The following is a 13,337-nucleotide window of genomic DNA, read 5'->3' on the forward strand; positions in this document are numbered from 1 at the left end:
AGGGCAGAGAGGTTTTAATGCTTACTCTGTTTTCATTGTGAGACTGCATTGCTTTGTTTAGCAGATGTCTTAGTGTTTGTGCTGTAAAATGCAAAATAAAACTTTCAAATGAAGTCCATATCATCGTAGAAATAAAGCAGTATGCGCATTAGTGTTTATGGTAAATGGAGTGAAACAGCCATGTAATGGTTCATTTGAATGGTTGCAGGGGAGAGACTCCATTCAACCATGATTTTGTAAGGGGGAAGGGCAGCAAACTCAAAGACAGTCCCGGCTGAACTATACCTCTCAACTGTCCAGATTTTCACAAAATGAATAGATTTTTGATTCTTATTTTTGGTTTGTTCCTCATAAAATTTATGGTTTTCTGGCAAATCATTTAGGAATTAAGTCACTAAATAATGACAGACACTGAGCTTCGGACTTCATAACCTTCAAAAAAATGCATGCTATAGCAAGACCTGTTATTCTATCAACTGTCTCAGTTTATACAAGAGCAATTTTTAGTACTGTTTATATGTTCCCCCAATATATTTGGCCTAGTCCAGATTTCCTGCATTAACAGGTTGAGAGGTACAGACAAATAAATTGCTTTATAGAATTAGGCATATCCAAACCTCTCAACTGTCCCCGATTCTGACTCAAAATATTGCTCTTCCCCTAATAATCCCTCCGCAAAATGGCAATTTTGGAAGAAAACATGGAGGGTTTACAATTATTAAATGACTCTAAAAATCAGAGTTATAGATTACTTTTATTTCAGAAATGCATGCGGATTCTTTTATTTTGTCAGCTGCTCAAGGTATCAGTACTAATATTTAAAAGGTGTCCCTTCTTCGACAGGTTCCCAGCTGTATTGTGTGGCTATTTTATATTTTTGCATCACATTTTTGGTCCATTTTTCATAAAATTGTGTTTTTTAGCAAATTAGTGGCAAATCATTAAAGACTGAAGTTAGAAAATAATGACAGACATTTGAGTTTCAGATTTCATACCCTTCAGAAAATTCATATTAATGCAAGCACTACTATTCTATTATCTTTTTAAGTTTATAAGAGCAATATTTAAAATTGTCTTTATTTTTGGGCCTTTGTCCCACTTCTGTGTATGGCTTTGTTCAGATTTCTTGATCTGAGGTTGAGAGTTATAACAAATGTGTCAGGGCCATCACAATCAGCCAGAGGCATTTCAAATTGTGACATACTTGTTGCACCCCACTCCCCCATGTAGTGACTCTGGATGTGTCCAAGCAAGGCAAGGAGCAGTTATGCAATGTAAATGTGCAAAGTATCCCCCCATCCAAGGTAGACACAAGTACTACAGTGCCTTTTCATCTGTCCTTGATTTTGCAGAATGTTCTGGTTTCTGTCATATTTTTATACTGTTGATTTATGCTTATTATTATTCACAAAGTGACTGTTGCTCTGTGTTTAAGTAGCAATGCTTTAATGACCATCAGGTAAGCTTGTCTGAGATTGCAAGATGCAAGTAAGCTTTAATAAGCATACTATTAAATAATTGCCAACATTGAAAGCCTTTCTGTTGTTGCCATGCAGAGAATACTTACATAACCAGATAACTTATAAGCCTTGGGTATTGAAATGCATATGACAGTATTTGTAATAAAGGACAGGATTACATTATTTTAAGAAGCTCATTACATTTGTTGGAGACTTGCAGTCATCTTTGCAGCCTTTACCTGTAAACTAAACAGAATGTCAATCTATCATGTGTGGTCCATAACCTGTGCAGCAATCCTTTAAGCAATGTATCTTGAGTTTGTTCCTTGTTTGCTTTTTATTTTTTACATTGATCAGGTTTTCCCCATGAAACAAGTGGATAGTTGCTGTCAGGCAGCAGGTCTTTTTTTGGATAAGAAACATTTTTACAAGTGGGGGTATCACAGAGATTGCTACTTTCAGCATGCTACTTGGTACTTTAATAAAGCTGAATATAAATTATAAGTAGAACTGCAGTGCAAGGAGAAGTGGTTTGAGTTGAGTGCTGCTTGTTTTTCTTATACTTGATTTTGACTGGCATTCCAGCAATGTATTTAAAAAGTAATTTATTTTTTCATGCCTCACAACCTTTTTGTTTCCATCTAGATATTAAGTAAGCTGTCATGCAGCCAATGCACTGAAATATTTTTTTCTTCTGCACTTCATTTTGTCTTGATTGGAATCTCACAATGACGGTTTGGCACCCAGGGCAGCTTATTTAATTAAAGTTACAGTTTTTGTGGTTTTGAGCATAGCTCCTCAACCTTCTAGTTGACCACACCCCTTCCCATTGACCCCACCCATTCAGCTGTCTCCTGCACTCCCCCTTTAATTTGAAGTCACCAGCTGCCATTGCGGTAGGATTCTGCTCAGGGCTAGGGTCATACCTGCCTGGGCCACATAATCCAAGAGATCCTCCATGTCTCTTTTCATGTAGTCCAAGGTGGTGTTTCTCAGGTCATTCACACCCACATGGACAGTGACAGAGTCATACTTGTACTTGTTGTGGATTGACCTGAGTGCATGTGTTATGTGTCGGATTCTGGCACTTGATAGACAGCTGACTGTTACCTTCTCCTTACTCAACCTAGTGTGTGGGACATCAGTGTGCCTCACTATTGAGTCATTTATGATTAATGTATTGGGCAAACTGTTTTTCCTTAGGGGCTTAGGTTGCAGGGCACACTGTGTAGGTGAGCTATGTGTCTTGTGGTTTGTGCTGTGTTGCAGTGGTCATCTGCATTTCTGCCTTGGAGGTCTCTGCTGTTTGGGGAGAATTCTATTGAGATCTTCTGTGAAGCTGGGTGTGTGGTTTGTGTTTTTATGTGAGAGCTGTGATGGTGGGTGTTCTGGAGGGCTATGTGTTGCATGTGGTGTGGTGCAGGTGTTGACCTTCTCCTCTTGACCAGCTATTCTGGTCTTGGCTTGAGAGTGCATGGCTTCCAATTTGGATATATAAGTGTACCTCTCACAAGTCTGAGTGTTGGGAGGTAAAAGGAGAGGGTTGTCTGTGTACATGAGGCAGTTGCTACACTGCCTCAGAATGCCCAAATTCAACAGGTTAATAGGAGAAAGCATAGAGAACTGACCTTTACACATGCTAGAAGGGATGGTCATTATTACTAAGTACTAGAGCTGTTTCCTTATATATTCCTTTTACAGGAAAAATGTCACTCAAGGTGTCTGAGTCTGTACAGAGCACTGCCAAACACTTGAAGGGAAACTAATATGTATACCCTGAAAAATTAAGGATGAAGTATTTAGGCAGATATTCTAAAGTTAGAAAGAAATCAAGCAGTACTTACTGAAAAATAAAAAAATTAGCTTGTCAAGGGTGATGAAAAGAGGGGAGTCACATGAATAGCTACTGCCTGGCTACTACTAATGCTGGTCTCAGCACAGCTTCACTCTGTTGGGATGCAATACACCTTTTGCTTTGTTTTATTTCCATCCCAAGTAAGGCTTATGTTTTTTAAAATTAAAAAAAGTTATGCATTGTGATCATGTCTGCAGTCAACAACCCTTATATTTGAGAAAATACTCTGACATTTTAAGCAGACCTCGTAATGTAAGTTATACATCCCACACTCATACCTCTCAACTGTCCAGATTTATCTAGAATGTTCAGATTGTTGCTTCATATTTTTTTCTGTTCCTTGTATAATTTGTGATTTCCTGGCAAATCATTGGGCATTGACCTCATTAAATAATGGCATACATTTGAATTTTAGACTTCATATCATTTAGAAAATAAATGCTAAGGCAAATCTTCTATTCTAGCAGCTGTCTAACTTTACAAGACTGGTATTTGAAATCTGTCCCTGATTTTCTGCCTTTGTCCCCCCATTATTTTTGACTTTGTCCAGACTTCTTGCTCTTAGAGGTAAGTATTTCAGTAAATGTATATTTGCTTGGTTAGTTTATCTATGTCATCTGAGGAACAGATGTAGAAATTAAAATTGTATGTTGCCACTGGTCTTATGAGCAAAGTAACAGGAGTAGTAGTATGCATAGGGAGGTATACCTAGATGTACAACCCTGAGGTTTTTTTAATTGTCTTTAAATTGTTGTGTAAAGACAGTCATGTCATAGATAACAGTAATGAAGTAATCAGCCACCAAGTATCACTGCAATAAATTTTCTTTAACCCTTTTGGAATAAGACTAGGCCACTAAAAGTATTGTGTAGGGGTAATTCAAACATTTCTGGAAGAAACGTATTTTAGAACAAAGACAGAACTCAGAAAAAAAAATCTTTCCCCCAAAGGAATATCATATATAGCAATCATTAATTTTCTGAAAGCCCTCTGAATCCATAGGGAGACAGAGACTTGCCTGGTACTAAGTGGGTACAAGGTAACTGAATGGGGTGCAAACCCATGGTAAGATATACATAGATACAGTGTGTAACTCCCTGTAATGGCATCTTGGTAATGAATAAATCCATGCTTCACAAAGCTTTCAGACCATTGTGTAATTTAGGAAATGAATAACACAGTGGTCTTTTGGGGGGGAGCTTTTTCTCCTCTTTGCATCACCCTTTGTCTCACTACCCAGTGCTCCCCATCCATTGCCACATCTACCAGCCACCTCCTTGGACTTGATGTGATAAGTTTGAGGATGGCACCTAAGGGCATCTGGCCATCAACATCCACTGTTAATGACTTACTCCAGTTTCAGTGGTGGAATATGAAGGGCAAATATAAAATGCTCACAGTACTACCCTTCAATCAAGATGTCAACAATCAAACTACCTTATGTAAGAGTAGAACCTACAACCTTCCACACAAAATGCAAGTGTGCTAACTGCTGTGCCACAGACACTGGTACAATGGTTTACAGAGTAAAGGGGATTTTATACCTTTTGTCAAATATAAGAACACAGTTTATTTCAGTTAAATTTTACTTCATTCCAGCATAAATTATAGCAGTTTTTAAAGCCAAGTAGTATAACATCTGGTAAAGGAGGTTGGAAAACAACACTGATGTTGTAGCAAACTAGGAAATTCTTCAAATTATTTGAGTTATTTGGACAGGGACATATTACGTATTAGTTTTATTAGACTATTTCCAATAATCTGTTTAAAATGTCCAAATCTTTTTTTTAGATCAGTGGCAAAGTACAGGACTAGTGTCAATGCATTTATAGGATGTAATCACTCTTTAAGTTTTCCCTTTGTTAAAATTAATGTGACTTGCCGACCTTAAAAAATTGATGAGCTGCAAGTGCTGGCTAAGCAACAGACATACAAGCTAATCCTTACTACTAAGGCATGGCAGTGTGTTGACTTACACCTGAATGTGTACATTAAATGTGAGTGCTGAAGTACTACTTCACAATGCGGGGGGGGGGGCAACATCCTGTTTGTTTGCTCAGAGCTATCACACTCAAAAGTTAAGTTCTCATAAACATTGCAAATTTTGTCAATTGATGTAGCTGATGTGATCAATGAGCAGAACTTAATAATGGTTTCTTGTTATTGTATCCCAAAATGGAATATAGTACAATAAAATTTACTTATTCATGCTCACAAATACCAGTCATGTAAAAGTCTTACTATTAATGTATGAAATTTTAACTACCCAACTACTACTACGATTAAGTGTAATACCAACAGTTGCAAAGTTTTTACACAATACTCCCAGTAAGTTTACTTTCCCACACAGTTTGATTTTATTATTCCAGATCACTGGAAAGTGATACAAAACTTCAAATTTAGTAAGCTCAATTCATCTCTGATATGCAGAGACATTGACAGTGTAGAACTGTGCAAACTGAGTGCTCAGATTCATATAAGGAATGGGCTGTACTTTGAAAAGTATCTGAGAGTTTAAGGTGCAAAAAGCTAATAGTGCAATATTTTCATTTCTCTCATGGTTGAATAGGAAAGTGGCCAACGTCTGAAATATAATAAGTGTGCATTATTAACATGTAAGAATTTCAAAACAGTGTAATAAACACTAATATAATGCAGAAGTTAGGAAACTAGTTTTTGGCAATTCAAAAAGTTATATGCGGAACAGTTAACTAATGCTAATAGTAACAATAAGTAATTATATATCTATGTATCTATCTTTCTATTTATATGACTGTGTGTGCTTGTGAGTGAAGCATCAAGTTAATATTCACTTTAATGTTGGTTGCCTGAATGTGGATGTTAACGTTATAAGAGAAAGCTTAAAGAGGGCTAAACTGTTCAAATGTGTACTTCACACACCAAAAGGTAAAAGTACTTTGTTAACCTTACTCTTTGATCTGTCAATTAGCTCATTGGGATAACTAAATACATGTAATAACTGCTCCCCATATAAGTATGGGTTTTATTCCCATGACGTTAAATGTATTGCTTTGGAATAGGCTTCCTATACACATGAAGCAGAGCCCTTCCCTGACCATCTTTAAGTGTAATCTGGAACAATGGATGGAAATGACAAATTCACTCCTGGGGTGGCACCCATGTCTCTTAGGGACAGTCTGTAAAAATTGTCAAAACCCTGCTTGCTCATCCTTGTTATCTTTCCCCTAGGGACAGAAAATTGTATAAAACTGGCTAGGCTTTTAAGGCCACTTGAATTGTTAGTTTAGTAATCTCTTATGAACCTACGAACCTATGAACATCATTAACTGAATCTAGTTGTGGTAGCTGCCCTACTGTATCTTCTGATGTGGCATTTACAGCCTTAAAGAAAATTAAAGGCAATACCAAGACAGGACCTGATGATGTGCTTGGGATGTTTATATATAACTCCCCCTGCTATCACTAGGGAGCAGATCCTTAATGCTCCCTCTAAAGCCAAGAACACTGCATCAATGAGCCCAGACAATATTCCAGGATGCCTTCTAAATAACATGAAACATGACCTATCAGGCCCTCTGGAATTGCTATATAACTAAAACCTCCAAACAGGCTTCATGCCTTATGAATCGAAAACAGCAACAGTCATCTCTCTGCACAAAGGTGTGCCATCTACTGACCCTGGAAACAACAGACCCATAAGTCTCACTAGTCTCAAAGGTAAAGCCATGGAAAGAATTATTATGGAAATAATCAATAATGACATAGGAAAACTCCAGACACTGGACCCAACACAGATTGTTTTCATCAAGGCCAGGTCCTGCCTACTCAACTTGGTGGACTTCTTTGAAAAGCTTACCAAAGCAATGGATGAGGGCAACAGGGTTCACACTGCCTATATTGACCAGGCCAAGGCATTTGTCACAATACCCACTTGGTCATTGTTGACAAACTTAGGAGATTAGGTACAAATCTTTATGTCACAGAGTGGATAGCCACCAGCCTCACAGACAGGGCCCAAGAAGTTAGAGTTGGGGAGTCTACCTCTACAAAGAGGCCAGTCACAAGTGGAGTCTCTCAGGGAATGTTACTGGGACAGCTTCTTGTTGGCATTTACTTCTGTGAAGTCAAGGCCAATGGCAATAGCCTCTGGGCTGAGTAAATTTGCAGATGATTGCAAATTAGCAGCAGTCATTGAATCACCTACTGACACATTTTTCAGGAAGGGCTGATACAGACAAACAACTAATCTCAGAGCCATGGACTAAAACTAAATGCCAAGAAATGCATAATAGTATTCTTTGGGAGCTCATTAACCCCTTGTAACTATCATATTGGCAACATACCCCTAAGAGTTGACCCAGTAGTCATATACTTGGGGACATACATAGACAGTAATCTAGCCTTCGTCTGTCACATGTCTACTGTAGTGAGGAAATCATTCTATGTTGTACAACTTGTAAACAAAGCTATGACATCTAGGTACAAGGAAGTCCTTGCTCCACTGTATTCAACATTCATCAAACCTATCATTGAGTGCTATGCTCCCTTTGGTATTTTCCTAACCAGGCATATCCAACAATTGGAATGTCCATAGAGGTTCCTCACTAAAATAATACAGGGTATAAATAACATGTCCTGTGTAGACTGCCTGAAGGCCCTAGCCCTGTATTCTGTCTCCTGCAGGCTGTTGAGGGGAGATCTATGTCATACTGGGCATTGTCAGACTCCACTGTGATGGATCTCCTGCATATCCACAAAACAAATAGAGCCAGAATTACTCATTCTAACGACTTAAACCTTGCCTGTGATATAAATAGGACCTGCTGGGGAGACAGACATGTATCACATAGAGTACCCCTTCTCTGGAACAATATCCTGATCCATGTAAAGCAGACTTCCTCCCTAACCCAATTCAAGTGTAACTTGGACAATTGAATGGGGAACAGGAAATTCATCCCTGGTTTGTCTCTAATGGACACAGGCAGTCTGTAAATGGTTCATCCCCATGTTTTACCTCCCAAGCCCCTGTTTACACTTAAGGCTATCAGAACTTGTCAGAGATTTGGGATACATGGCTAGGCTTAAAAAGGCCCTTGTGGTCGTTAGCCTAGTAAATGTCTATAACGCTATGAACCTATTTACCTACTGAAAAGATTCACTTGTTCAACCACTAGGAGTATTGTTTAATAAATTCTTACAGCAAGGTTTAACTCATTCCTCATGGAAATGAGCCATTGCTTATCCTTTTTCTAAGGATGATTGTTATGGCAAACTGGTGACCAATCAGTCAGACCACTAATCTTTGCAAATGCTTTGAAAGGTACCTTATTCTAATTCTTGAAAAACAACTTAAAATGTGCCTTATTCTAATTCTTGAAAAACAACTTTAGTATGTCTTAATATTATATTTAGAATGGCATGGTTTTATGAAGGGCAGATCAACATTATTCCATTTGTCTGATGTTTATGAACCAGTAAGCCAGGCCCTTGATGCAGGCATCAGTGATGCTGTCATTTGCTTAAATCTCACAAATATATTTGATAGTCTACTTCACAATGTCATCATTAATTAATGCCTGTGCTTCGATATTAACAAATTTATAGCTCAATGAATTGACACTTGACATCTTGGAAGACAGCAAAGAGGTCATGCTGTAGGTCAGTGCTCACATTGGTCATCTGATTTGTGAGAGATTCACAAGGTTTTTTCTTTGGTCCCATCTTTTTTAACTTAGTGTCTCTGTCCGTCCCCCTCCAATAAAAAGAAAGAACAGAAAACTTGGCAGTCAAAATATGAAGAATTTATTAGACTGGAACCTTCACATCTATGCAAGATAATATTTCATTCCTTAATAGTTATCTTACCAAAGTCAGTATCTGGTTTAAAAATTATGGACTTTGCTTGAATACAACAGATACCTGCAAAGCCATGTTTGTTGGGCCTTAAGACCTGTGGCTACTATTACACCGAGTTCTGTACTATCAACTATGGTCAATGTTTTCAAGAACTAGGGTTTTAAATATAATGCAGGATTGGTAAAAACATTCATTAATCATAGTTAGCATGAGTTATAGATATCTTACACCAGGTCATCTAAGCTTCTTAGACCTAGGTCATCTAAACTTCTAATTAAGGTGTAACACTTAAAAAACACATTTTCTTGTCATTGGAGACTCAGTAGTGAGACACACAAATTCCCCACTCAACAGTTTGGACAAGGAGAAAGTCATGGTCAGCTGTCTGTCTGGTGCCAGGATTTGTAAGATCATGCATGCACTCAGGTCTCTCAGCAACAAGTACTGTTATGACTGTCATAGTTCATGTGAGTGTGAATGACCTGAGATGTACCTCACTGTATTATATATATGAAGAGAGACATGGTTGAGCTTTCTCAGAACGTGTCCCAGGCAGGTATGCCCCATGCCTTGAGCAGCATACTACCCTCAGCTAGAATGATGCCGCAATATAAACAAATAATGATTGATTTCAATAATTGGCTCAGTTTTTGGTGTCATTCAAAGGAAATCCAGTACCTGTCAGCCTGGGAAGCCATAGTCGATAAACCTCTCTGCTTTGCCAGAAACAGTTTGCACCTGGCACCTCTAGGCTTTCAGCTGCTGGCAAAGGTTGTTGTCTCCCCCATGGTGCCTTTTTTTATGCAAGGTCTCGAAAACAACATTAGAGAAGTGAAATTAACCAATCAGAACAAAATAAGGGTCATAATGCTAAATGCTAGGAGCTTAAACCAAAAACTGCACTCCCTGGAATCACTTCTATCACTAGAAGAAGTAGATGTCTGTGCAGTCACAGAAACCTTGTTCAAGACCTCAGACAGTACCCCAGCCTTGCAAGGCTACAATGCCTTCCACACCTTTAGAATGCAAAATGAACATGTGAAAACCAAAGGAGGCAAGTGTTTAAATCTATATTAGAGATAAATTCACCTCCCGTCTAGACTGTACAACTCCATGGAGTTACTCCAGGTCCAGGTTACAGTGAGTAAGGCCCTCACTCAAGTCATAGAAAGTTACAAATCCCCCTCCATGGGTCATGGCACCCACGAAACATACTTGACCAAACTGGAGACAATCCTGGTTATGGGGGGTTTCAATTATCCCAGCATTAACTGGGAAACCTACACTAGCCCAAACTTACTAGTACAAAAGTTCTTCGACTTTGTTAATTGAAATGCCCTGGTACAAGTTGTCCATACCCTGACAAGGGGAACAAACATTCTGGATCAGGTCCTCACCAACATGTTAAACAGATGTACTGCCACAAACTGCCAGACCTTCATTAGTTAAAACTGCACAAATCAGTCATCTTTGAGCTGGCACTAACACCAGAACTCATAAAGGGTGAAATCAAACTAAAAAACTTCACCAAGGCAAACTATACCCTCCTAGGTGAAGATATAAATGCATTCCAAGCCCCATCCTAAGCTGCAAGTGGTAACTATGCCGAAGCTTACACTAAAGCCCTGTTCAATCACTGGAATAAGCGTATAAACCCTGCTGTACCAGAAAGAATAAAAGGCAGAGCCCCAAGTAAAAATGAGCTGCCATGGTGGACATCCAGCATCAATAAACTTTACAATAAATGCAAAGAGTTGCTGTCCAAGAAAACAAAGGCAAAGCCCCAACAATGGAAAAGCACCTTCCTCAGCCTCAACAGGGAAATAAGACAACTTGTCAAATCCTCCAAGGGTTTCTTTGAGAGAAACTTAGCAAGTGCAGCCAAGGCTAACTATAAGGCCTTTTACAGCTACATACTTAACCTAAAGGGTAGGCCACAAGCATGTGTAGAAGTAGTGGCCAATGATATCACACACACTGACCCTACAGAGATTGCAAACCTGCTAGTGGAGAGGTGTGGTGAAAATTGCACTCCATTATCCCCTTCTAACTTGCAACAAACCTTCCTTCAAACTCCCCCCACCCTACATATCTGAAGAGTAGGTCCTCAAAGCCTTGTCCAAGGCAAAAATTGCAGCCTCTATGGGACCAGACTACATCCCAGGCTGTCTTCTAAACAGGCTGAAACATGAACTAGAATCACCACTAAGTACTGTTTTCAATCATAGCTTAACCACAAGCTTTATTCTTGTGGAACGGAAAACAGCAACAGTTATTCCCCTCCACAAAGGTAGTCTAGCAACAGACTTGGGGAATTACAGCCCCATAAGCCTGACCAGCCTCATCTGTAAGGCTGTGGAATGTATCATTATGGACCTCATAAATAAAGACATAGGTTACCTCCAAACCCTGGATCCTACCCAATTCAGCTTCATGAAGGGCAGATCCTCCCCTTTAAATCTGGTGGATTTCTTTGAAAATGTGATCAAGGCCACTAAAGAGGACATATCTGTGCACACAGCATACCTCGACCTGGCAAAGGCTTTCAACACAATCCCACATTCAGACATTACCGATAAACTTAGCAAACTGAATGTAAACCCCTTCATTGTAAGATGGGTTGCCAACTGGCTCTCAAACTGGATGCACACTATCACAACGGGTGCCTCAACATCAACCAGCAGACCTGTTACCAATGGGATGCACAGGGATAATTTCTGGGCCCCCTACTGTTTGGTATATTCTTCTCAGAAGTTCAGATCAAAACAAAGGGGTTGTAGCTGACCAAGTTTGCAGATGACTGCAAACTAGGTGCAATCACTGAATCCCCAAATGATGTCAGTATACTCCAGGACGGTTTCACGCAGACCAACGACTGGTGTAATTGTCACGGTCCCAAACTGAATGCAAAGAAATGCATCATCATTCCCTTCAGCAAAAACAATATCCCCTCACACTATCAAATGAACAACAACACCCTAAGTACCCATGAAGTGGTAAGGGACTTGGGATCACAAGTTGACTGCAACCTTAATTTTGATCACCATGTGTCTACTGTAGTAAGGACACCTTTTACGTAGCACACTTGATTAGTATAGGCATCGTTTGAGAGCAAAAGATGTTATAATCCCACTAAATCTGGCACTTTTCTGGCCCATAATTGAGTATAACAATTTACTATCAAAATTTGGAACGGCAATTGTGCATTTATGCACAATGCCGAACCAAAACTACAAAAATGTACTCACCAATCTGTTCATAGAGTTGGAAATCATCACTGCGATAGTCCCATTCACAACACCAAACTTTCGGAATTGAAAATCAGTATTAACATCAATGTTTTGCAGGGGGGCAAGCTTCCCTATACCCCCCATGTGGGGGGCTGCAGCCTCCACATCCCCTGCAACTTAAATATACCATCTCTGAGATTGCACTACAGTGAGAAAAACTGGAAATTCCCCACTCCCCACTGTACCAAGATCTACATTTACAATGCCAATCTCATAATAACAAATGGTGCTCTACATTTGTTATTATGGTTCATAATTATTGTAAATCAGCATTGCGGACCTCGAGTGTTGCGATTTTGAACAACTGGCAGGCGTAAAATTGCCATTCCATATTTTGATTGCAAGCCAGTATAACACCCCATTTGGAATGTAACATACTAAGCACCTACAACAATTAGAGAGACATCAGAGGTTTCTAACAAAGAAGATCAAGGGCCTGTAGCATACGCCTTACACAGACTGACTAGTCCTGCCACTATACTCTGTATTGTATAGATTTTTTAGGAGACACTTATGCCTGGCCTACAGAGCAATCCAAGACCCAAACCTAATGAACCTGCTGCATGTCCGTAAATCAAACAGGACTAGAGCTACCCATTCCAGGGACCTAAATATGATCTGTGAATTAAATGGGACATGCTGGAGGGACAGAATTATCTCCCAGTGACTGCCATGTCTTTGGAAAAGGCTACCAATTCATGTGAAACAGAGTACCTCTATGATACTGTTCAAGGGGAACCTGGACGAGTGGATGAGGCACCATAATTTCTTACCAAGGATAGACCCCACAACCCTTCTGGACATGGGTAGTCATCACTAATTGCAATCTTGGGTATTAACTCGAATTTCTATGGTATTGCACTGGAATAAAATGGCTAGGCTTAAAATTAACTC

Source organism: Protopterus annectens, chromosome 2.part1 (genome assembly GCF_019279795.1).
Source record: "Protopterus annectens isolate FY-2018-M chromosome 2.part1, PAN1.0, whole genome shotgun sequence".
Classification (NCBI taxonomy): domain Eukaryota; kingdom Metazoa; phylum Chordata; order Ceratodontiformes; family Protopteridae; genus Protopterus; species Protopterus annectens.